Here is a 26,603-nt window from a genome sequence, read left to right on the forward strand (position 1 = left end):
AGAAAACATTTAGAGACAATGCTGTCAGACAAACAGTACTTGAGAAAGAAATCCTGACCCCTTCCATGGTACCCCACAGAAAAGCCATGGAAACTCCGCCCTGAAAACTATTTCAACAGAACACAAACGTGATACTGACGCCAGCAGCAAAGACAGCACAGGCAGCACCTGGGCTCCTGCGAGCTCTTTGTGAAGCTGGGTAACACCGTGGATGTCTTTGTGAACCTGTAGAACACCATGGATTTAGCAGAAGCACCCTGACAAGGTGAGGAATACAGGCTCTGTCACCCTGCAAACCCCACGACATATGGCCAATAGATTGCTGGTGAATATTTAATACAATGAAACATTAGTCTCTCATGTAAAACCTCTGCTACACAAAGAGGCAGAGGCACAGCACAAAGCACGTGCTCTTCCCTGACAATGATGCTGTTTCAGGTTGCCCATGTCTGCAGACTAAAATTAAAGCTCAGTCTGTTCCCACAGTGTAATACAACTCAGCACAAGAGGCCTCTGTAGATTTTCTTTTTAGTTAAACCTGCCTTCTGTGGTTCAACAGCTTGACAGCAGTGTAAAAGTATATTGCCTTTGCTGGAACATCTGTCTCTCAAGCCATTACTATTCCTCCTTTAAAGCCTTCACTGTGAAAGCCAGTGAAATTTGGGTGCTGGGTTTGCTTGGTTTTTCCCTTTATTAATAATCGTAAATTCTGTCTAAGGTGCAAGATGCACATGCAGCGCAGGTTTGGTGCTTCCAAACAGAGCATAAAATTCATCTCAATTTGCTAATCAATCACCACTGATAGAAGACTGAGTTTTATAGAAGGCCAATTAACTTTTTCCTTTTGAGCTGTGATTGAGAATCAGAATTAGTTTAGTAAAATTAGTTTAACAGCTTCAGTTCCAGGAGAACTCTAGAAAATCCAGCAGCTTCATTTACAACTGGAATGAATTGTTGGAATACAAAACCACAGTTGGATATACCCTGACAGAATTATGTGCTAAATTGCCAGTCCAGATCCTAAAATCATGGATGGTTTAAAAAATCTTTACTTTTATGAACATGTTATTTAGTTTTATGAACATTTCGTGAACATAATGAACACTGAGGTCAGGTTGGGGGTTTTTTTCAAGTTTTCACATTTTTGCAAATACACTTATTTAAGCATTAATTTTAGACCCATATCAATTTAAATAATATCAATTTCATTTCTTCAGAGAAAACAAAACCCACCAATGTTATTTCCTGATTTTTGCAGCTGAATTGTTGAGATACCAAGTTGCCTGAACTGAAAAAGTTCAAAAGTGCTACAAGAGAAAAAGACCCAAAACACAAGATCCATTATGAGGATTGGCAGCACTGTACATAGGAAGTATAACCTGTGCTTGCCAGATTTCTGGGATGGAATTAACCAGCCAGCAGACAGGTCTGTCCCAGCCCATTTGCTGGAATTAGTTCATTTCCCTCTAGAAGCAGTAACTCACTGCTGTACAGTAAATTAGGCACTTGAAAGGATCAGTATGTGCACGGAGATTCTGGGCGAGTTGCAGGGGCAGTGTGTCAAAAGCTGTTAGCCAGTCACCTTTGGACAATCTCACATCTCACTAACAACGTTACAGATTAAGCATTTCTGAACTGTGCAAGTTCTCCTCACCCTGCAAAGCAGGGTGGTTTTTTTTCATCCATTAAAAAACAAAATCCATGTACTTTTTAGAAATAAATTCACCCTTCAGGGCAACAGTATTTCTTAAGGACAGTCAAATCCCAGAACTGCAATTATACCTTTTTGTATAATGCTATAATCTTTGAACACTGCACACAGGGTTATTTAATTGTAAGTCATTTTCTGGTCAGCTTACTTATTCAGCACCTCGTTGTTCACAGTCAAAATTTCAGCAAAACTAAGAACAAACACATATGCAATACAGAAAAAAAAATTCCTGGCATCAGTTCAAATTAGCAAGAACATTTTGAACATTTGTTATTTAAGTTTGTTTAATTCTTTCCATCTTAAGATGTGCAACAAGGCAGCTTGTCCCATTTATCACTGTAAGATCTTCCGTCATCCAATCTTGCATCAAGAAAACAGGAAAAAGTCACATTAGAATAGCATTTGTTAATGTGTTTAAAGTTCTGCAGGTACCACTAGACATAAAGCAATAAATACAATGAGAAAAAACATAATTATACCCCTGATTTCTATTGTGGTATTTCCTGGTATTTCCTCTATGATAAAATATCACACACGGAGAGATTTTTCTTTAATAAAATACTAATAAAAATTAATATTTTTTTTCTTCTACATGCAAAGTACTAGAGATGGAATCTTGAGGACATAAGGTCATCGAAGAAACTCAGGCTATGTTAATGTGAAGGTTATAAATGCAATCTTACCTCTACCCTTTAGGATGACCTATTCTGTTACTTTACATTACTCCCTATTCATGTACTAGCTCAAATATAACACAAGACATACTTCAGGTTTTTAGAAACAGCTTTCTTCACAAAAAAAAAGTAGATTTTTTTAATATTCCAAGTGATTATGCCTTACAGTCTGAAGAAAAGAAGGCTCAGAGGACACTTTATTGCTGCAAGGAGGTGGTGCTGAGGTGGGACTCTGCTCTTCTCCCAGGAAACCAGCAATGGGACAAGGGGAAATGGCCTCAAGGTGTGCCAGGGAAGTTCAGGTTGGATAGCTGGAAAAATTTCTTCACTGAAAGAGTGATTAGGCACTGGAAAAGGCTCCCCTGGTAGAGCCAGTCCCAGGAAGCACACAGAAAGGGAGTGGACATGACACCCCACAGTATGATTTAGTGGGCATGGTGGTACATGGTCATAGGTTGGACTTCATCTTGCAGGTCTTTTCCAACTTAAATGATTCCATGATTTTGTCCTAACAACTTAACAAGAGATCTTTAAATTCGAGACCTGGTCTAGGAAATTTCTCCAGCACTCAGGAATTTCTTTCAGCCATAACAAGCATTCAAAGACAATGGCCTGGCTATCAACCTCCTCCCTCACCACACGAGTACATCCCACCAGGTCACCTCTCTTGTTTTCACAAGTCCCTTCATTTGATCCTTCCCTCCCAAGGTGCAGTGGGCTGACCCTGGCTGGAGGCCAGGCACCCTTCAAAGCTGCTCTATCACTCCTCTGTGAGTGGGAGAATATGAATAACCAAAGGTTCACAGGTCAAGGACCAGAAGAGATCATTCCCCAAATGCTGTCGCGGGCAGAGCAGGCTTGGGGACAAGAATTGAACTAAATACTAACAAAACCAGTGCAGGATAATGAGAAATAAAACAAATCTTAAAAACACCTTTCCTCCCACCCCTCCCTCCCGAGCTTCACCTCCTCCACTGCTCCCAAAAGGTTCATTTACAGCTGAACCAAGGAGAGAAGAGTCGCTGCAGGAGTCAGAAGAACAAGGTTTCATTGTTGCTTATGCTAAAGTCTCCCCGGAACACAGGAAAGTGTTGAGACACTGCAAGAGTTATGGATAGCAAGTAGATATTCCACACCTTAAAGACACAGCCTTCAGTTTCATTCAAATCTGTTTACTGTATTTGCATACTGCCTTGGTTCAGCATCTTTATGCCCATGTACTATTATTTTATATTCCACTGATGTTGTCTGCAACCCTCGTGAAGCCAAGACAGAGAAGGCTCCAGAAACAGGAATGAGGATGCTCATGAAAACATTTGCTAGCCAGACCAATGGAAACTTCGTAACATCAGATGATGCTTCTTCAGAGTTTCACATCTACTTTTAAATGGTTTCTGCAGGTGACCATGACAGTTCTAAAGCCATTTCCTCCCAAGGACAATTTTTTTTCCAGGAAGCAGGGACAGTTTTTTGACCAAAACTCAATTATTCTTCTCCCCATACATATATATATATATATTCCATACACACACACATATTTCTCTGCTCCATATATGTATTATGCAATAGCTATATTAATTGAAATACCTATGTGAATATTCACCTGCACTTATCCATATATGTTTACATATACATGTATTCCTATATCCTGGAGCATAGGAGGAATCAAAGATTAGGGAAAAAAACCAAAAAAAGTCCTTTGCAGGGAATGGGGAAAAGCCTTTAGCACAAAGCAATAATACAAAGACATTTCATTCTGCATAACCCTTCCTGCTAGCTACGAGTCCTTCAGTTTTTCAGCTGGACTGTTCAACAAATTCTGGCTAACCAACAGGCCCCAGCACCAGATATTCATTACTAGCAACACAAAATTTGGTTTTGGTGCTTCTACACAAATTTTAGTCATCCTTCAGGGGAGTTTAATTAGCTGTTCCACATACCCTGCAAAGCTGTTTCCTGTATGCTTTCCCTGCCTTGTGTGCTCGTGCTCCTCTTCCCTGAAAATACACATTTTCCCTTTGTGTTTGTGTGCCTGCTCCTCACTCACCCCATGCTGAAGTGTACTTTTACATGCTACTTCAAACCTTGCAGCAGCCACGCTGAGGATGTGGCAGCAACACAACTCTTCCTGTGAAGCATGTGTCACATTTACCTGCATTAGGGTTAGTCTTTATAAATGGCCCAAATATCCTAATGGATTATGGAGTTTAATACCTTCTTGATCTCTACTTACAGAACCTCAAAATTAATTTAAGCTCAACAAGTGCCAATCTCTTTGACTAATTAAATTAAAGCCTATTTGAGATTGAGCAATTTCAGGCCACTAACTTTTAATTATTGTTATTACAATAAAAAAAATAGACATGGCTGACCTCTCATTATTCTGTCACTAATATGCTGCCCTCACATACTGTGCAAAAGCAAATTATTGTATCACGAAACATGGCTTTTCATGGCTTTGTGTCCATAGGCCAGTCCAGGTACGAGCAGCTACGGGCAGTGTAGTTATAGGACAGAAAATTGTTAGTGTGTTGAATTTTCTCCCTTCTAATATAGTTTTAAACCAAAATCTTCCTCCCAGCTAATTGAATGCATAGGGAAAAGAGAGGTTATTTTATTTCATTACCTGCTTCAATCTTCACTGAGTAATAGGTTGTCTTATTAAAACCTTACAGGCATACTAAATGATTCCCATCCTGGCTGTACTGATACCCACAACTGCCTGAAGTGGTTTCAAGCATTTCTTTCAATTTGGTTGTATATTTTAGTGCTCCTGCAGCAGGTTCGCTAGTTCATACAAGAACCATGATTTGTATTTCAACTGTAAAATTAAAATTCACTCTGATACACCTTGAATGTTGAGTTTGCAGCCAAAGGAGGCTGTAAATAACTTTTTAGTGTTTCTACAAAGGCTAGGGTAGGTGGGGAAGCCAAAACCTAAGTTCAGTCACTTGTATGCTGTGCTTTCTGGGGTCTGTGGAACACAAAGGTGAGAGTGCAAGAAAAGGCTTTCTGCATCTCTTGATTAAATTAAAAACCAATGCAATCAAAAAGGCCCCAAGAAAAGACAACTGCCAACTATGTACTCATGGTTTTTGATAAATTAGGCTGGAACTGCAAAATAGGTCATAAACCAGAATTCGAATTCTACCAGAAATTCTGAAATCTGCTTAACATTTCTTAAGCAGAATTTAGGTGGGTTTCTTTTTAAATTTAAAAAGACTATTAAGAAATGTTCCTAAAGCTCCTGGAAGAAACAGGAGAGCTGTTAGACAGCTTGCACACTGAGAATACTGCAGACCCTGGGATGTGAGAAAGCTGAACACAACACAGGACACAGACTCCCTTGAGACTTTGTTATCACATGGCAAATTTTATGGGTTTTATATAAAAACCATCAATGGATCAGACTTAACACTGAATGAACAAAGTTAAGCAGTATATTGCCTGCCCCTTCAAGATCCAAGTAGTTCTAAGTTAGTCAGAAATGCTCATAGCCAGAGATTGCAGCTTGATGGGCAGTACAGACCATCCCCATGGACTGGTGTGCACTCTTCTGCTTCTTCAAGCATATTGACCACAACCTTGTTTCTTAAAACAAAAAACCAAACTCCCAAGGCATCAAAATACCATACCTCACCAGTCTAGCTTCATTCACTTCACTCTTATCTGTAAATTCATACATCCTAGTAGAGCTTTGAGTAAAGGCCTTCTCTTTGGGATGTTATGTTGGATCTATAAAAGCTCAGACCCACAACCCCAGTTATGCCTTTCAGCCTTCTAAGTGTTGCTGAGATTAAATGAGCCATGTCTGCTCCATACAGATGAACAAACGAATCAATTTTAGTTTTTTTTTCAAGTTTCCTAAGCTGAAAACAGAAATAATAACAGAGAATTGCTCTATAAATGAATATGTGGAATTTTGTAAACCTCTTTCTGCACAAAAAGCAGAGCATCTGCATATGGCACATTAGCACAACTTATATTAAACTGTTTTGAAAATCGAAAAAGCGACAGACATATAAACAGAATTTAGCACAGAAAAAAAATTATGAACATTTAACTCCAATATATTAATATGCTTTAGGAAACACCTTAAATTATTTCTCATAGCTATAAGACTATCTTAACATTTTGCATTTTTGCAAGGGCTGAAACTTTGTGTTAACGCATCATGAGATCTACTCTAAAGAAACAGACTCTGTGACACCTTTCTTCCCCCAGCAGGACACACTGGACACGTCTCAGGGTGACATGAGAGAAGCTGTGCTGTGACACACAGCAGGAACTGATCAATTGGGACAGCTTGACTCACATCACCAAACTGACACCACAACAAACACGGTGGCTTTTTGTCACTAAAACAACTTCACGGTGGAGCTGTTGAACAGGACAGACACAAGAGCATGGAAATATTTCCTGTAAATCAGCCTGATGGCTCCAGCTGTGTGCCACAGCCAGCCACCTGTCTTCATCAGTGCTGAAGAAGACACACTGCAGTGCTTCAGCAGCACCCTTGCATTACCTCACACTCCTGAACCACCTTCAGTCTGGGTCTGAGCTGGACATGAGGTTCACACAGAAAATTAAGACGTTACTGAAGTGCTGGGTCATCACAGAACCAAAACTCAGAGAAAGCACTTATGTGTGCAGCAAAAACGATCCTGTTCTGAACAATAGTGCACCACAGATTTCACTTTCAAGGATATCCTCGTTGAAGATTCCCTCCTTTCAGTGCCCATCAGCTGTGTCTGAAATAGTTCACTGTACAAGTATTTACTAAGAACTTGGGATAGACACCTGCTCCCTAAAATGGGGAATTTTGCTGTGGAAACAGAGAATAGCATTTGTTTACACATGCCACAAACAATTTTGTTCATCTTGAGCAAACACTGCTCCTCATGTGATCACAGTTTGCCAAATGAAGCACTACATCCAGCCTCATTAGGCAAAATCCAGTTCCTTCTTCAGGCAGTACAATGAACAACTTCATCTGGTGCCAGATTACTCCATCTCTAATTCCTTTTGCCAAAGGAAGCTGGAATTGTCATGCATCTGAGGATGCCATAATGAAAATGGGTTGGCACAATTCTGTTGAGAAATTACTTCTCTTTTATGAGAAATTCCCAAGTCAACACAGTGAACAGTGACTTGAAACAGATACGTTTCTGATCTATTCCTGCCTGTGCCTGGATACTCCAGGATATCAAGACACTCCAAGAAAAATTTTCTGAGATTTAAATTAAATTCCTTCTACTGAAATGAAAGGATTAATAAAAACACTGATTCTTAATGGCCACAGTCCCCACCTTATCCTGGTGAGGTGATGACAGATCCAGTCCATTCCAGAAGTATTAGAGGTACCATAAGAGATCTCTGAAAACTCTAAGTTTCAGGGAATATTGTACCTCTAGAGAAACACGCAAAACTTTGGACTGACAGGTAATCTTTGGCAAAATGTTAGGTTTTATTCTGACTTTTTTCTTTCTCCTGACACTATTTTTGGCACAAAGAGTCCCTTCTTTTGCAAAAGATATATCTCAGACCCTTTGACCTTACCGGAGAGTAATAAATAAAGTCTCTCCCCCCCCCCCCCCCCCCCCCCCCCCCCCCCCCTTTTTCTTTCTTGTAACTTGAACTGGAACATCCAGCAAGGAAGTAAATAAGTTGGCAACAAAGGTATGTTTTCAACTTGCTAAAGATAACAGCAACTAAATCTGCTTCATTAGAAGCGAGCTGCTCCTTTGTATTCTTCCTCCCTATCCTGGCCACTGGCAAAGTTGCGTTATTATCCTATGAGTCATTCTTTCTTCTAAATATCTCTCTGGGTAGTACTTGTTAATTAAACTTTCTCATCCTCTCTTCCAGTTGCTAGCAGCAGTCTTGTAGCCTCTCTTTTGAGCAGACACCTATGTGCAATCTCCCATTACTGGAATAGTGGGAAGGAACTGAGTATCTTTTACTATGTGTGCCCATTGAGCACACCACTGCTAATTATATCAGGCGTGCCCTGTGAGTTCCACTGGGAACTTCAACAGCAAATTCTGTTCATCTCTCTAGGACAACGTCATCTATTGTGCAATGAGTCTTAGGTGGCATTTTAGCCAGTGGATTTGAAAGGTTCTGCAGTTTCACAAAGAAAAATGTGGAACGTCTGTCCCTTTTTTGTAGATGTGACTCTGCAGTAGCTACAGCAGCCTGCTGCTCAGAAATGCAGAGTAGGAAATAAAATGCCATTTGAATGCATGTGGTAATAATAGCCTGGTGGCAGTGCCCTACCCAAAGCAAACACCCATCAGATGTGTTTCTAGGAAAATCATACATAGTGATTTCTTAATTTCACTTGTATGAAAGAACATCAAACCATTTTTCACAGAAACTAGGTTAGATTCCCAAACATATAAACAGGCATATATCTTTTATTGTGATCCTGTCCTACAAAATGCACAGAGAAGGAACTGAGTGAAATACCTGACTACAAATGAAAGGAAAATACAGCTGTTACTTATGCTGACTGAAACAAATTCACAGGGTGGCTCTGTAGAAGGCCAAGAAGTTACAGCTTATGTTTTTATCCATCTCCATTTAATGCCTAGCTCTGTACAGAGCAACAGCTCTGGTTTAAGCATGTGGTAGGATGGGCAAGCTAAAATAAGACTGAGGAGCTGCTGACATGTTGGAGGAGCAAGGTGAGCAGAGAGAAAGCCTGAGCTGAGCAACATCTCAAGCTCTCCATCTGAGGTCAGACCCTCCCCATGGAGGCTGCTGCAGACATGAATAATTTGAAAGAGGCAGAAGCCTACAATCAGGGCAGAATGTGAAGGGAGAATTCAGCACCTGATCTAACCTCGGCCAAGGAAATCCTGGAGCAAAACCAGGAAAAGAATCTACCTCTTGAAAAACCAATCCAGACCTCACCTGGAAAGCCACACCTTTTGTAAGCAGAGACAAACCAACACCCACTGATGGGTTCTGGGCAGCTGTGACTGCCTTAGATCTGACTTGGTACATCCCCCAAGGACCCTGCAAGACCCACATTTCTGTGGATTCAGAAAGCTGATAAAGAGCAGGAGGATGGGGCATTTTCTGCGTGATTTCTGATCTTTTTATTTCTGTCATGTACGAACATCCAAAGCGTTTGTTGGGACTGCGGTTGTCAAACTGCAAGGCAGCAAGTGAAAACAGCTGTCTATCCTCAGCACCAACAAACAGGAATAGATCTGTCACCATAATTACAGCTCAGAGCTGGACTGCCTTCAAATACCAGCAACAGTCTGCACTGTGAGCAATGTCAAATAAGCCTGACTCAACTGGTTTAGAATCCATTTTTTCTAGAGAGCATAATGACAGCCTTTCTCATCTATGAAAGGCTGAAAAACTTTCTGTGTAAGGAAGTCTGTTATCTCTCATGTTAGATATTTCATGACTTGCTAAAAGAAATTGTTCTAGAAATCAAAAAGTGATTTACATTTAATAAAATAATTATGCCATTTGTTTATGTGCACATAATTTAAACTTGATTACACTCCAAGAGCCTTGTTTCCTTATTACAGCAGTAACTGTCTTCAGATATTGCTTTATGGATCTCTCACAAGGGTTTATTTAGATACATACAGTAGCTCAAGGCATTACAAGGGAATACTGATATTTTCATGTCCAAATTGTTACACGTGGGCAAGAAAGTGACCAAGGGGTATCTGAAAGTAGGTCTTGATTTAGTAGTGGTCTAGACAGAGATTAATCTTATTAAGAATGCAATTTTATAATGTAAATATCACACAGTCAGGAGATCTGGTCAGCAGATTTACAATGAATATTACAATTCTCTGAATACCACTGAATATGAAAAAGAAACAGGAGGAAAAGAACCAGAGACAGTAGCTTCCCTTGGAACACAGGAAAAAAAAGAACCAAAATAAAAGTACTTGAATCAATTCCCAGTCTGTCTTCTGAACCAAACCTCTATACTGGCTGTCCTCAGGAAAGCAGATTACAGTCCTCAGAGGTGCAGAGTGCCATTTTGAAATTACAGCTTCTAATACATTTTCTGTAAGGACCTAGCTTCCCTTTGGTCTGGATATTGTTACACAGTCAGTTCTCAATATCAGGCAAACCAGAATACTCTACTTCCCACCATGCATTACTTCTACGTTCCCAAATGTTTTAGCTATCATACCAGTCTACCAGACAAATACAGTAAAAACATCATTCCAGTAAAGTAAAATGATTAAGCAACTGAGATTACAGGTCACCAATACCAATATCCATATAAACCAAACTGGCTGTACAGTCAAAAACTTTTGCCTTTTAAAATCTTCTAGCCTGAGGGTTTGCACATATCTGACATGAATTTCTGTTAAATGTGCACTTTCATACCAGGTGGTGGTGTTTTTAATGTGGAAAGTGCACTACTTTTGAATTACCATATTATCTTATATTACTCTACAAGAACTAGCCATAATTATAAAAGGGAGGAAAAGAAATATGTAAAAAGATCTACGTAAAAAGAGAAAGTGAGCAGTTGATCTGTAATTCCAGGAACGAGTAATCAAAAAGAGGAGTTTCAAATTCATGGTCACAGGACCAAACAAACATCTTAGTTTGATTCGATTTTTATCTATGTGCATGCTCCTGAAAACTTGTAGCATGTCCTGCTGAAATTTTAAATTGAAAAGTACAGTGTCATTATAATCTGACCTTTTTTCACTTTAAATCATCAGAAACAGCCCGCTGAAGGAATTTGTAAAGGTTTTAGAAGACTGTTGCTGTGCAGTAACACCCTTAAGTTGAGCAGTCCTTGCAATTGTAACTGATAGTTACCCATGGGTAAATGAGGGACACTGGCTGAAATAAAATCTCCACGTGGGGACACATCCATGCCACCTTGCATAATGCAACACAGTAAACTTGGCTTAGGCTGCTGCCTGAAATTCAGCTGGGCCTTAGAGAGGCAAGCAAGCACCAAGGGAAGATGTGGATTTAAGCATTTTCACAGTGTCACAATGTAGATCCTATCAGAGATCTAGCTGGAGCTCCCAGCCATCCTGGAAACAATGCAGGCACCATATGGAATAAGAAATAGAAGCAGCGTGGGTATGTGCACATTGCCTGGCAATTTGAACCTTGAAACAATTAGCTGTTATTAATTGTTACTATTTATTGTTTAAGCTGTTATTATTCCACTTCACACCAAAAATCAGTAAGACGTCAGGAGTTCATTCACATTTCTCAAGGCCATTTTTGGTTTTGGGGAAATCTGGGATCTCAGCAACATAAACCAAAATGCAATCTCAATGTGGTTCACACACTTTCTTTTTCAGGATTTCTTCATAATTTATGGGTCAGAAATGAAGAGAAACTTGTATCCATTCAGGATCCACTTTCAACTGATGATGAAACGTTATGTTGCTCTTTATAATAAACCTCTGATGAGGTTTATAAAAAGAAGAATGGTGTTTTTTATGAATTATTAAGCCTCTCTGTACCTTTGCCGTGCTCTAGAGCCACGCTGATTGAGGGATTAATTTTTTCAGGCTTGCTTTCCAGAATGGAGAAGCTGCATTTAAAAGGGGCATTATTGTTCAATACAGTATTCTTCCCCATGACTAAGGTTTGCAGAATCTCTTTCAAACTTCACACAGGTCTAGGTGAGGAATGTGCAAGGAAGAGAGAATAAAATACACCATCGCAGATCTACAAAAGATGATCTCAAAATCAAAAAGTATCATGTTATTTGTAGGTGGGAAGCTAAGGGAAGACCTTTGAGATTCAAAAAAGCTATTCTTTGAGATATAATAAGCCACAATCTCCAACTCTAATTATGTGACCCAGTGAGAATAGACAGATATCCTCAAGAAAGAGCCCCTGAAACCCACTCATCTTTTATGCCAGCTTGTAGAGAGAAAGGAAGAGAAAGGATATATTTCAATTCCATCCTGACTAGATTGTGAATAACTCTGTAAGAGTCACGAACATTTTTTAGATATTCTCTTTAATCACATACACAATAATGTAATTAAAGGTGTAAAAACACACCAAAAATTAAAGTCCTGTCTAAAGAAGTGGTGATTCACAAGGAATTGAATACACAAAACCTGGTTTGGGTCTGAGTCATGTGGAGCTCGGTATACTTCTCATTTTTGCCAAAGGCAATTGTAATAATGTTTAAAAAGATTAAAATTTTAAATATGATTAAACCCTTTAAGAACTTGTTTTGAAGCCTAAGTGGAGAACAGGTTTGGGTGCAGCTGGGAACCATGCAAGTTTCACTTTGGGAAGGTGCTCACCCCACATCTGAGCTGTGCTCTGTGGCCAGGAGGAGGAGGTGAACCTGTCCCAGTGCAGGTTCCTTGTTACGTTTATATTTTCTGAAAAATCCCTTTGTCTAGGATTTTTCTCTTAGCAAGCTGAGAAGCCTCAGAGGAAAAGGAAAACAATAACTATTTCATTGTTTCTCCTGTGTTTTGCTGCTTTGGAATGTGGTTGGAGACTGTTTACTAACAGGTGGTTGTTTCATTAGGTTTTTATTGTAAATTGCTTTAACTTATTAGCTAATCAGGGTTAAGCTGTGTTAAAACTCTGGAGAGAGAGTTACGAGTTTTATTATTATTTTTTTAGCTTTTTGCAAGTATCCTTTCTGTATTCTTTAGTACAGTATAGTTGAGTATTCTTTAATAGAATATAGTATCATAAAATAATAAATTAGCCTTCTGAGAACATGGAGTCAGATTCATCATTCCTCCCTGCCACGAGGGCACCCTGCAAACACAATAGTTCCTGCAGAGTGAATATGTTCCCTGCCCCACAAATGCTGTTTGCTGCAGTGCCCCTGCCAGCCCTGCAACAACCTGAGACTATCTGCAGCTGATAAGGAGAGAAACCGAGCAGGAGGGATGGCTGAACAACTTAAATATGGAGCGTTTCTGTTTAAAAAGTTGTCAGAAGCTTGTCAATAGTGATTTAAATATGTGGGATGAGCCACATCCTGCAGACGTCATTCTCCTCGTCACTTTCTATACAGCTTATTTAGATTATACAACCACTTCTAAGGGTTTATATATAGATGTGAGGAGTCACACTTGGAGAAAATAGAAGATAATTGGAAAATGAGAGAAAAGCATCACTTATTTTTTGTAAGAAACACCATAGTGACTCTCTAATAGAATTTCTACTTCTCCCGGTAGAGCTCATGAGCTCTTGTCTTTAACCAGACAGTTCTAGTTCTCCTGCTTTTTGATAGAAAGTTTGTGAATTATTCAGAATTGTATTTTTCCCCACTGCTGGTAAAGGAGAAGCAGCTACAGGTTATCCTCACCTAAAAGAGTCTGCACTTGCCTGTAATATATACAACTGCATTTGAAACTTCCACTAATAAAGTTGGTCAATGTCACTTGTTTCCAGATAAATCTAAAATAGGATATGAACTTCCTGATATTTTTGATAAAAGAAACATTTTCTAAACAGAGGTTATAAATAACTAAATAATTTCCTTAGCCAGACACAGTAAAAGAGGAAATATAATAAAACAACTCATTTTTTTCCCCCCCGGGTATAAAGTCCATGAACATATATTTTGGCAGAGAATCACTGGTTTTTGTAGAGTTTTGTTTTCTCAGGGAACTGAACAACAGTTTCTCTGGAATGGTCATTATTTTTTTCAATATTTAAGGAATGAAGGAAAATTTACAAATTAGCAAATTTGATCAAATCTACAAAAATCAGTTTGCTGCTTTGAGAAGGTCGAAATAATAACTTCTAGAAACAAAATCAGAAGATATACAGTGGCCCTCCCGTTTCATACTTTGAACTCCCAGTATACCTGCCAATTTCTTATTCCGACCTTTTGAGTCCAAACTTAACAATTCTGATCTTGATAATTATTACTAGGGTGGTAGTTTTCATTTTTGCTATATGCTTTAGTGAATTCCTCAGCAGGTGAAACACTCCTTTTCAAAAGCCCAGGCCCAGTTATATGAACCATCTAATTACCACATACATTCACAGTTTTGGTTTGTTGTTTTTTTTTTTTTTTTAAATAATGCTAGATGAACAGGCCAACAATCCACAACCTATTTACAGAGCCACCACCAAACTAAAACACCAACTTATGCCCTCCTTTTTTCCAAGGCAACACTGATTTCAGTTTCTAGCCTGGAGACCTCTCAAACTCTAAACAGTTCATACTCATCCATTCTTTAGCCTAAGGATTATTATACCATCCCCAAAATGGATGGGTCACAATTCACTGTTTTGTATGACCCTAGGAAAGGCTTTGCAAGGAACTGTGCATCCTTTCAGGGTTTTCACTGGAATCAGATTAATGCTAAGGCAAAGCAGCATTTCCAAAAAAAATCCAATGATTTTAAGTGGCAAGACAGAATATTACCAGTTTTTCCCTGGTTCAGTTCATCTATGCCTGTAGTTAGTGTCCCATGAGTTTCAGTACATTACAGTGGACTTTCAGGGAAGGAATGAAATATGATTAACCAGATATTGCTGACACAAACATAAAGCAAATATTAATAGCTCTGTCCAATTCTCTCTAGGATGGCACTTTCAAGGAAAACAGTCAAAATCATGTACTTCAACTAAATAACTATTTAACACCTAATAAACAACAATTTGTTATGTAGAATAGACCTCAGAACAGAATGTTGTACTGATGTCAATTTTCTATTTTCATTCAGTGCTAAAAATCTTGTAATTGATGAGGTGCAAATAAGCATCTCTTCCAATGCTTCATTGGCTCTGCACAAATTCTAGGTTTCCTAAATATCTTATGGACAAAAGATACCATCTTGCCAACAGATATTAAAAAAATGCCTTTCCTTTTTAATGAGTTAAATCACTGCTAAGAGAAGAGATTTTTCCTGAATCACAGCATATTATATTAACTTGCTCATGAAGGACACAGCATTTATTGTCCCCTCTGGAATTTTCCTCTGTTGACAGCAACTCCTAGAAATGAAGTGTTCTCTTTCCCTTCCCAGGTCCATTCCTAAAGCTTCCATAACGAAATGCCTCAGGATAAGTGGATAAAAGCAGAGATGGCACACAGAACCTTTTCTCCAAGTGAGTTCTCCAGACACTGCATGAGGAGATCATCTCCCTTTTGAGTATTGACTTACTCTCATTTTCCCTTGAAACAAAACAGATCTTCCCCTGCATGTCATTAGCAAGGTTCTGGAGAGCACTAAGAGCCAAGGTGTGCAGCAAAATAACAGAATTAGATCTGTGGCAAAAATGACACTCTACAACTTCCTGCGTGGATGAGAGCACCAAAAACTGGACCTCAGGAGCATCAGCTAAAAAAGAGCTCTGTTCTTTGAAAGAAGAGGACTGGCATTGCACTGCTTGTACAAATTGTACACAGCACAATCCTCCTTGGAGCCCTGGCAGAAAAGTCATTAAAAATATTTCAGAACCTACTCTCTCCTTTATATTCCCTTTGCCAGTGGAGCAGGTCCCACACTGTGATTTTCATCTCCTTGTGTTATGATGCAAAATACAACACTCTACATTCCATTCACAGTTCCAAGTTACAGGTGGCAGCCTCTGAATGCTTAAATACTTCTCTGAATAATTGTGTCTTTCCTATATTCTACATCTGTTTTGATTCCACGTGGTTATTTTCCTTGGTATTGATCAGCACTACATGTGCATAGCAATGAATTTATAGGCACAGCTGCAATACAGATAACAAAATAACAAATAATAAACAATAATAATTATAAACTATTGACAGTGACTGAATGATGTTCTGTAATGATACCAAAGCCCACCTGATCAGGCACAAAGCCTGAATCATCCTCATATTAAATGTGACATTCTCTTGCCACTAGAATGAAGGATTACTTTTCTTTACCTGTTCTCCAGTCCAACAGAGAACTTAGGAAGGGCAGGCAGCACATGGTACTGTGATAAAAATAACAAAGCAGAATACATCAATGGAACCAGAAGCAAAAGTAACCTCATGGTGCTGATTCACGTCATAGATGCCAACAACTCAAAAAGTTGCAGTTCATGAGTTTGTAAAATAAAAAAAAAAAAGAAAGAGTTTTGGCCCCTACTTCGTGGCTGCATGACAGTAATTTAGTAATTCTTGATGTAAAAGTTTGTCAGATGCATATTCCAGGCAATACCTCCTCCCCCTCGTTGAATCATACAGGCTGTGTCCTAATCAAATTATATTTTTGAAGTGTTTCCTCACTGAATCCCACAAGATTGTTTCTCATATTTTCCCCCACACATGCTCTTGAAACTAACTATCCTGAGGCTGCCAGCAGAGCCTTCTTTCTTCCCTCTCTTCCCTACCCCCCCCTTTTTTTGCTGGGGGGGGGAGGAAGAGAGTCATAGTTATGTTCGTCATTTTTCAGTCCTTCACAATCTGCCCTGTCAGCTGACAATATCTAAAAATACCAGGAAGACCAATGTTTTTTTCTGTAATTTCAGGATTAAGTCTTCTTTTTTTTTTTTTTTTCCATAACAGAGTCACCACTCGTTAATGTCAGGGAAACTCTTGTGTTGGACTGCCAGTGACCTTCCCCAATATTAGTGAGAACCTCATAGATCTCTTCCAGCAAACACAGCTGGAGGCTCCCCCTTAAAACCAGGGAGAGAAGGAAAACTGGAGAGCAGCACAGCAGAGACATGGAGCCACTCACCCAAGCTGCTGCCATTGGCTTCCACACCACCCTCCCCCCCCCTTTTTTTGCTGGGGGGGGGAAGGAAGAGAGTCATAGTTATGTTCGTCATTTTTCAGTCCTTCACAATCTGCCCTGTCAGCTGACAATATCTAAAAATACCAGGAAGACCAATGTTTATTTCTGTAATTTCAGGATTAAGTCTACTTTTTTTTTTTTTCCATAACAGAGTCTCCACTCATTAATGTCAGGGAAACTGTTGTGTTGGACTGCCAGTGACCTTCCCCAATATTAGTGAGAACCTCATAGATCTCTTCCAGCAAACACAGCTGGAGGCTCCCCCTTAAAACCAGGGAGAGAAGGAAAACTGGAGAGCAGCACAGCAGAGACATGGAGCCACTCACCCAAGCTGCTGCCATTGGCTTCCACACCATTAGCCAGTGATTAATGCACACGAACAACACTGTGCCTGTGGCTGCCCACTGGTTACCCTGCTTGTCACCAGCCAGTGACATCACACCCTGTTTTTTATTTACAATGGACTCACTGTTGTCTTTTGAATGGTTTCCAGCTGTATCCCAAGAGCTGTTCTCTGTGCGTTGTAACGACCACGTGCCACCTGTTTCCTCCCAAACTGGCATGCAAGAAGGCTTTTAATTCACTTCTCCCCAGCCATTTGCTAAAACAGGTTTCATTGCTGCCTTCCAGAACTTTCTCTGATGTTCCAGCAGCATAAAGCAGCTGGTTACCCAGACCTGCACCCTCAGTGCTCCCCTCTGGCACAGAGCTACAAGGACAGCCAGGGTCCCTGGAAGAGAAGGTAGGCAAGGCTGAAATGTGAGCAGCCTTGTGGGATTCCCTCTGCCAATGTGCCATTTGGGTCAAACACACCCACCACCTGGGCAGAAGGTGCTGCCTGGCCTCTGGGACCCTGCAGCAGAGGAAGCAGCTGACCCACCCCCAGTGAAGGCAAGGTCAGCGTGGCTTTTGTTAACACATGGGCTTCAGCTCTTTCCCTGCGGCCCTCAGGTCCTGGTAAAGCCAAAGACAGTCCCCCCATGCTGGTTTCCCCGGCACAGCACTGATCACAGCCAGTCTCCCAGCAAATATGTCCAAACACTCCTGGTGCTACTGAGGGCTGGATCACAGCCCCACTGCAGCTCAGGCTGGCTCCACTCCATCACCTTTCTCACCACAAATGAGGAATTTTAGAAAATGCATGCCATACAAATGGAAGATTTTATGGAGCCGAAGAAGCATGAAGCCTTAGCTCTTGCAGTATAACTCCTAGCAGTTACAGGAGGCCAGGGATGAGCTGAAAACCATGTTTTTTCCCAGTCAGGAACACCAGTGAGTTTTCTGAAAAGCCTAGTCATCACAGAACACATGAAAACAATCCCTTTCTATTGGCACAAGCAAACTCTCTATGCCAAAGACCATGCAAATGAAGGAGGACCCTATAGAGCGGCAGGCAGCTTCATTGAAAACTTTGCATAGTCTTCATCAGCCCCTTTAAAAAAAGCCGTGCACAATCTCAAGTGGCCTGGGGATTTAATTGCCACATTTATTTTTAAAAGCATCCCCATCTAAGATGACACATGAGGCACAACACAGTGTCAATCAGTATTCCAAGCCAACAGATCCAGATTTTAGTAGGAACTGGTGGGGAGAAGATGGAAAGAGGTTTTGAACATTTTTGAACATTCTAAAGCACTTTTTGCAATATATACAAGGCAAAAGGTGCAGAACAAATCTGAAACATTTAGACATGTACACTGCTATTCTGAATCTTGACTAGGAGGTAAAATCTACCTACTCTGAGTGGCTCCACTCTGTCTCTCCAGTGCACTTCTCTTCCCTCATGCTCTGAGAGCGCAGAGCGTGGGTTTAAGCCACAGCAATGCAATTACACAAGTGTCACCAAAACTGTGGGAATAAAAGAACATCTCCAACATCATCCTTCAAGTGTGAGAGAACCAGGCACTGTTTCATTCTGGCCAGGATGCTATTCCAGCCAGGATGTGCAATGGAAATGGTTCCATCCACCCATGGCAGTGGAGATCATTCCATCACACGTGCCCAGGCTATAGAGTGAAAATAATTCCATCACATGTGGTTCTTCACCAGGTTTGCCACATATTTATACATAAATAAACTAGAGAAATTCTCATTCATTGGTTCTAATTACACAGCTCTTAGTATTCCATCTCCTATTGGTTATTGATCCCTTTGCCTTTGATTGGGCTCTCATTCTTTGGTTCTCTTATCACTCTTTTCCCAGACCTCCAACTGCACCAGGGAGTGATGTCTGTTCATATCCATTTATCTCCTCTCTATCTTCTGGCTACTCCCAACCTGTCCATGTCAAACTTCCAGAATCTTTTCTCTGTAGATTGAAGCCCATCAGGCCTCACTCAGTGAAACTGAAAACCTCAGTGAACAGGGTCTTATGAAGAGAAACCTTAATTGTCCCCTTCCTGACCAAGGCAAACAAACCCATGACTAAAGTTACTGAAAACTACTACTACTAACTAAAGTTACTGAAAAAATGTAAAACTTCTGTCATTTCCAACACAAGGACTATAAAATATTCTTCATGGGATGGGAAAGGGTTGGGGCAAAGTCTGGTGTTAGACACCTAGTTTCTGTGATTAAGAAATCAGATGAAGTCTGATTAAGACAAGCCCCTTGTCAGGGAAGTGCAGCTATTGGAAAGAAGCAGTGTACCTGGCTCATCTAAGTCTTTCTCAGTCTTGCACCCTCAGGGCTGGGTGATGGCTAGAGCTTACTTGGATATTTTACTTCTGAGGGCTTTTCTGAGTGTTGAAGCTGAGCTGCTAGAATTGCTAGACACTCCACTTTCTGAGGTAACAGTTAGTACAGACACCGAGTGTGCTGCTCCAGTTACTGGTAAGAAGCCAATTAAACAGGTCAATTAAAATCTGCCAAATCAAGTGTTTGTCTGGAAGTGATGGATTGCACTTGGGAAAGCTCAGCTAGATTTTTGGGCTGCCATAAAGTCTTGGCAAGAAATGTGGTCTGTCCAGGGCACTACCTGAATCTGTCTGTACTGGTTGATAACAGCGATTCCCTCCTTCTCTGGAGTTTTTTAGAGATAAAATCCAAGAGTGATGCCAAGGGGTTGCTAGAATAAGACAACACTTACTCAATGCAGTGCATATTATTAGCAATCAATATGTATCAACTGGATTTTTACACTAGCTCAGCAGCCTAAACGGAGTTTAAATGGCTGGAATTTTTTCCTTCAATATACCATAATGCCACAACCCCCAATTCTCCTGGTTCTGGCTGTGACAGAGCTGTTTTTTTTGCAGCAGCCAGGGGCTGTACAATACCACCTCCCACCATGGCAGGGGTTGGAGTGGGACCAGAGTTCTGTCTGGTTCTGCAGGCTGAGGGGTCAGTGGTGCTGGGTTCTGTGAGGTGAGCACTCCCTTCTACACTCTGCTCTTCCTACTGATCATTTCCTTACTTTGCTGCTGTTTCCGGTTAGTTGTTCTTATCTCAAACTGTGAGCTTGACTTTTCTGTGCCTCCAATTCTCCTCTCCATCCCACCACGGGGAAAGGACTGAGCAAGTGGTGTGAGGTCTGGGGTGCTGCAGTAAAGTGAGGAATACCATTCCTAAAGCACCAACACACACCAAAACTGCTGGGCAGTGTGAATTACACTGCACAGGTTCCCAGCCTTCTCTACAACCTTTCAGGGATGGACACTGTACCCTCATACCAATAACAGTTCTGTGTCCTTTGACCCAGTTATGTTTTAGTGCATCTCTCTCACAGGCCTCCATCTTCCCAGTGGAATCTGTATTTTCAGCCAAACGCGGAGCAGGATGCGTCCTCCAGAAAAAAATCACAAACAAATTACGACTAGCAAGCATCAGGAAAATCAGGGACACCCACACATTTATCCTGGTCTTTGTTTATCAAACTGAAAACTGAGGCAAGAAGAATTTAGTGAGACCCCTCAGTTTACCAGCTGGGTTATTCTGGAATTTCTCCTGAACAGCTGGAATAGAGATGGACAAGAAAGCTGCATCAGTCATATTGGATGGATGCTAAAGAGGCAATTAGGCATTTCCAGCCTAGATATACAGAATATACATGAGGATCAGAAACAGAAAGGACAGGAATAAGCATTAAGGAAGCTAGACAGGGACAGAAAATTAGCTGTTCAAATTACTGTTCATCATCAGCATTAGGAAACATAATCTGGCCTATCAAAATTGCGCCATGACTAATAGAGAGATAATTTGGAGAGATATTGATGTTTGTGCAGGTCATTTTGGAGGAAAATTTGTACACACTCTAAAAAGAAAATAAAAATAATATTATGATTAAAATAATCTTAGGTCTTGTTAATTTAATTAACAAACAGTATGTGAGAAAGTCGCTGAAGACTGTATGAGTACACCCAATAACAGAAATTAATAACTGGACCATCAACACGACCAAGAGAATAGGAGGAAAAAAGTCAAGATGAGGTGAATTTTATGAAATCCTTACAGAAAGGGTTTTTTACTCCACTGCTGTTCCCCACATCTCTACGTTACAGACCCCTCACCATTACAGATGCCATCATTTCTTTTCCCTCCATCATGCCACATGAAGCTACAATTACAGATGAAATAAAATACTTATCCCCTATGCATGTCCAGCCAAAGCCAGTATAGAACACACGGGGAAGAACACGTGAGAAGGCACAACTGTGCAGGTACCAAGATAAAAACTCTGGCTTTGCATGCTCAGTCCGCTCTACTATGCTGCCTCACTCTGAGTTATTACATCATCCCATCTACACTTGAGGCAAGCTATTGCATGGATTTAACATTTGTATATTCATATGGCATCTAAATATACCTGTAAACATATGTGTATAAATACTGTATCCAACCTGCCCATCAGCCCCAGTCACCTCCCACCTCCTGCTCACTAATAGCACAGTCCTGCATCACCTCCCACTCAGCCAAGCAATCCTGTGCTAGCTGCTTTTGACATACTCACAGCTATATATATTTGTGAGCACGATAAAACCCTTCTGCAAAGTAAAGACAACATCTATTTTGCAAGAGTTACAATGTATTTTAGACTCGCTCTGGTGCTCTGGGGTTTTTTTGCACTGTATTATGTGCTATATTTGCATAGACACGCATGTCTGCAACTCATCTAGTTTGAAAAAGTACATACCACTAAGACAAAACCAACCAACCAAAAAAATTACCAAAAAGGAAAACCAAAGCAAACACGGCTACATTTAAGTAGGCAAAAAAAAAATTTCTAGCACAATAATTACATCTTGATAATTCTGAACTGCCAATACATCATACTAAAAATGTAAATGCAACTATGTTGTGTTACACAGAGGTAAATCTCCCAGAGTGGCTGTGTTCTACTGTGGAAAGACAGCCTTGGTTATTTGTGTTCTGTATGTCCTGTATCAGTGCTACATGCAACCATGATCAGGAATTGCCTGTACCATCTACCCATGCCCAGTGCAGTGCAGACACCTTCCAAATCCATCCCAGAATGATTTTTCACACGATGCACATTTTCCACTTTCTCCTGCTTTTCTTCTGAGCCTTTTCAGTTGTTTAGCATTTTGTCTCACTGCAGAGGGTATTTAATGCTTCAAGCTGATTTTCTTGCTTAATTTCATTCAACCATTCTAAAGAAAGAAATACCCTTTCTTAGTATTTGGTCTTTTCAAGACCATATTAACAAACATCACAACATTTCACTCCATACTTTTTATTTGGCCAAGTTATACATGGCTATTTCTTTTCATGGTCAGCCTTACTGCCTTAATCACTATCTTGCCTTCAGTGTCTTGAATTAAGGCTTAATATATCTAGAGCATTCCTTCAATTTAAGGAGTTTGGCACTCCTGCTCTTGTGGAGTTCAAAGGTGCTCATGGTTCCTGGGGTATCGCTGCAAATATGAAAAAGTTTCTAGAATTCAGTACAAGTTAGGCTTGAGATCCTTTTAGAAGAGTTTGCAGATGCATTTGGGCTCCAATATTTTGGTGTTGCATAGATTTACGTGGTGTAAAATCGTTTTACTTTACTTGATTGATGAGTTTAACAAACTCCCTGTGCCTGATGGAATGGCACCTGCCTGAGTGACTCTCACAGGAACACTGTGAGCAAGAGATGGTCTCTCATTCAAGTCTGGAACACCATTTTTGTATCCCCACAGGACAGAAGGAGTAATCAGAATATTTCTGGAGGGGCTGACATTTTCAGAGAATTGGACCTTGAAGAATACCTGTTAAATTGGTGTTCTTTGGGTTTTGGCAAGGGCAGGGAAGAACTTCCTCCCGTGGCCAATCCCCTGCAGCAGTTTTACTGTCACTTTAGGAAGTGATATACAGCATGTCCTAGACAGAAATTACTCCTTACAATAAAAACCTCCCTTGGCAAGCACAAGAAAAATATAGCTAAATTTTCAACACTCTCTACCTAAAGTGTTTAAAATATCAAAGCATTTTCTGAGAACAAGACTGGGATTATGCTAGCATACCTCCACCCCTGAAGAGTCAGCAGTGGTGTTCAGATGAACATCAGACAGCTATTTTAAAACACTAATTAGCTTAATTATGATATTACTCAACAAAACCTTATTTCCAACCGGGGTGCCTCTACCCAAGTGTTTGTTCCATCAGAATTTCTAGGTGTCGAGTTTCCAGGTAATCAGAAATTACCAAGAAAGCTAACAGAAATATTTTGTAAGTCAAACAAATACCATCACTATCTCCAGTTTAAAAAAAAATAAAAAATCCATCGAGGTCCTTAATTTAATCTTCTTTGCTGCTTCTCCTTAGAGCTCAGCTAATTAGCTGCCATTCCTGGGGGTTCAAGTACAGGCCCACAGGACACCAGACTAGATAATAACAAGGTATTTTCTGAAGGATCTGAGCATGACTCACAGTGCTGCATGAAGAGGCATGAAAACAAAGTGCAGATGCCGACACAGGAGGCAAAAAAGTCTAGGAAAGCATTTTAATTATGTTTATGCTTTCTGTGAACATCATAATAAGTACAGACAAGCAAGTAGGCAGCAACAAAACTCATGGGGATTATTTGCAAACTGCTGTAAAGTTAAACTAATTAATTAAGTGCAATTGATATTCAGCTGCATTATCCTCAATAGGATAGAGGCAGGATTTACTTAAAATGGACATTTGTTTCAACTGTATTTCTACGTCATAGAATCAGGACCTCTCTTAAAAATTAAAAGTAGTATTTTCTCCAAACAAAAATATTTTTGCAATGTGAATAGCAATAATGATGCTTTGTTAATTGTAGGCAAAAAAATTGTTTAAAACAAAATGTTTGTTCAAATTTAAACAAATTTACATCTTCTACTGGCTATAATTGTGAAAAGCAGACCAAGTAGGTTTCAGAAACTATAGGTAAGGACAAAACCAAGGAAGCCATTCTGTTACAGGGGAGATTGACTCTCACCACAATGCACACCAGATAATTGTCTGTTTATGGCATTTTGCACTTTCTCTTAGCTCCACAAAGCTCTCATCCACCCCAGAACACTCCCACTGCTTAGAAACAACGGTAGCAATTTCCCGGAACTGCTGATTGCATCCCATAGTGACGCTTTACCTGAGGGCCATTTTTTACAGCACCTTGTGGGACACAAGGTACCAGGCTGCCACAAGAACATACACAACCCTTGAGTTTCAGAACAGTCACTGTTAACACTAATTCCCCCAGCTCAGGTGGAGACCCAAACCCTTACTTTGCTTTGCAAGAAACAAAAGTGTCACACTCAGAGGTCAACCGCTGACAATGAACGGAAGCCATTGGGTACCCACTGACCCCAAATTTGCAGTCATTGCCATTTCTCCCTCATTCCCAGCATCCTTATTTTCACATTGTGCCCCCTTCTGCATTTCTCAGTTGCCATACTTTAGAAGATACACTGAATGCTGAGCTTAAGCTCATACATATCAAGAAGTTTGGTCCATAAAGGATAGTGGGAGTTCCATCTGTAAGCCTTCACAAACTACTGTGGCAATCACTGCTAATCACCCATGTTTCCAATGCAGTCAATATAAATAATTCCACAAACAACATTTGCAAATTTCTGACATGTGGCAAATGTTCAGTAGCTATGTTTAGCACATGCTGGATAATCCAAGTTCTTTGTACACATCAAATTAGTAATTTTGACTCATTAAAAAGGGAAAGGAAAAGAAAAAGGGTTTTAAAACCCATTGCAGCTATAAAAGGAAAAATGTGCATCACGCAGGAGTGCTACAAACTTAGAGGAAGAGGTGATTCCTTAATATAGTAAGCAAGGTACCTCTTCTAGTTTTGTGCTTCCAGTGTCAGCAAAGCTTTTCTGCTGTTCAGCACAGAGGAACCTTTCGGTAGTGTACTGCTGCTACAAATGCTCCTACATCACCCTCACTGAAGATGCAGAAAGGAAACACATTAGCTGATCCATGGCTGTCAGAATAGCCCCTAGGGAAAGAACAGACCTGCCTTCTCCTTTAGGAAGCCTTCTATACTTTCCCTAAACTTCTGTAGCTTTTATTAGCAGAAATTCTGGTATTGGCTCCCTTTGGGAAGGAAATGCTCAGTTGTTTCTCACAGAGAAAGTATCATAGTTGTATTTATGTTCTTTGGAGAAAGCAGAGTGACAGGAAAATGAAATATCTTCCTACTAAAATCTCAGATTTCTGTTGCATAAATTTGAATATTTTATCTGCTAATGTTACTACAGTGCCTTATGCTTTCCAGCTCTGATGGTTTCTCCTCTGATGCAGCGCAGCCACTCTTACACATTAGAAGACCAGTGAGAAGAATGCTCACCTGCCATGGATTATGGGAATTGTAATCCAAAGAAAACTTAGCAGCAAACTGATCTCCTTGGAGACGCTACAGCCTGAGACTCACAAAAAAAATCAGAAATGCCCACAACTGAAGCGTTTGGCTGAAATGCTGTGGGTATTCTCTCTCTTTTAATTTCTTTTTTTTTTCTGTTCAATTCCTGAAAGAAAACTAAAAACTGCAGATGTTAAGTCCAAAACTTTCTGTAAAAATCTGAGTCTTTTATGATACACGTGGGCATTAGTCATGTTATTTTTGTGATTACTAGCATGGTATTTGATAGAAAAAAGAAACTGAGTCATTAAGAACAGCCTTTGCCCAGGGTCAGCCCCTGAAGTGGTGACAAAATGGCAAGCTGAACAGTCAGAAGCATTGGTCAGAGGAATAGACTGCACAAGGCACAATCCCCACCAACACAAACAGCTCTGGAACCACATCCCAACCTTTGCCTCCTGAAACTGCCACTTCCACGTTGCTCGCTGGCAACTTTTCTTGCTCTGTTGTGATTCCCCCACAGCTCCACTCCAAATATCTTTTCCTGAGTTAGGAAGAAGCATTATCTCAAGAGGTTCTGTGCCTCCATTCCTCTGGCAAGCTTCTGGCTTGCTCTTTGCTGTGTCCATCTTCCAGGCAGCCATTTGGAGGAGCACAAGTGCTCGGCAGAGATGCAAAGCACCAGATTAGCATTCCCCATCAGTGCACAG

This window comes from Onychostruthus taczanowskii, unplaced genomic scaffold, assembly GCF_017590055.1.
Source record: "Onychostruthus taczanowskii isolate IOZ18803 unplaced genomic scaffold, ASM1759005v1 scaffold101, whole genome shotgun sequence".
NCBI classification, from domain to species: domain Eukaryota; kingdom Metazoa; phylum Chordata; class Aves; order Passeriformes; family Passeridae; genus Onychostruthus; species Onychostruthus taczanowskii.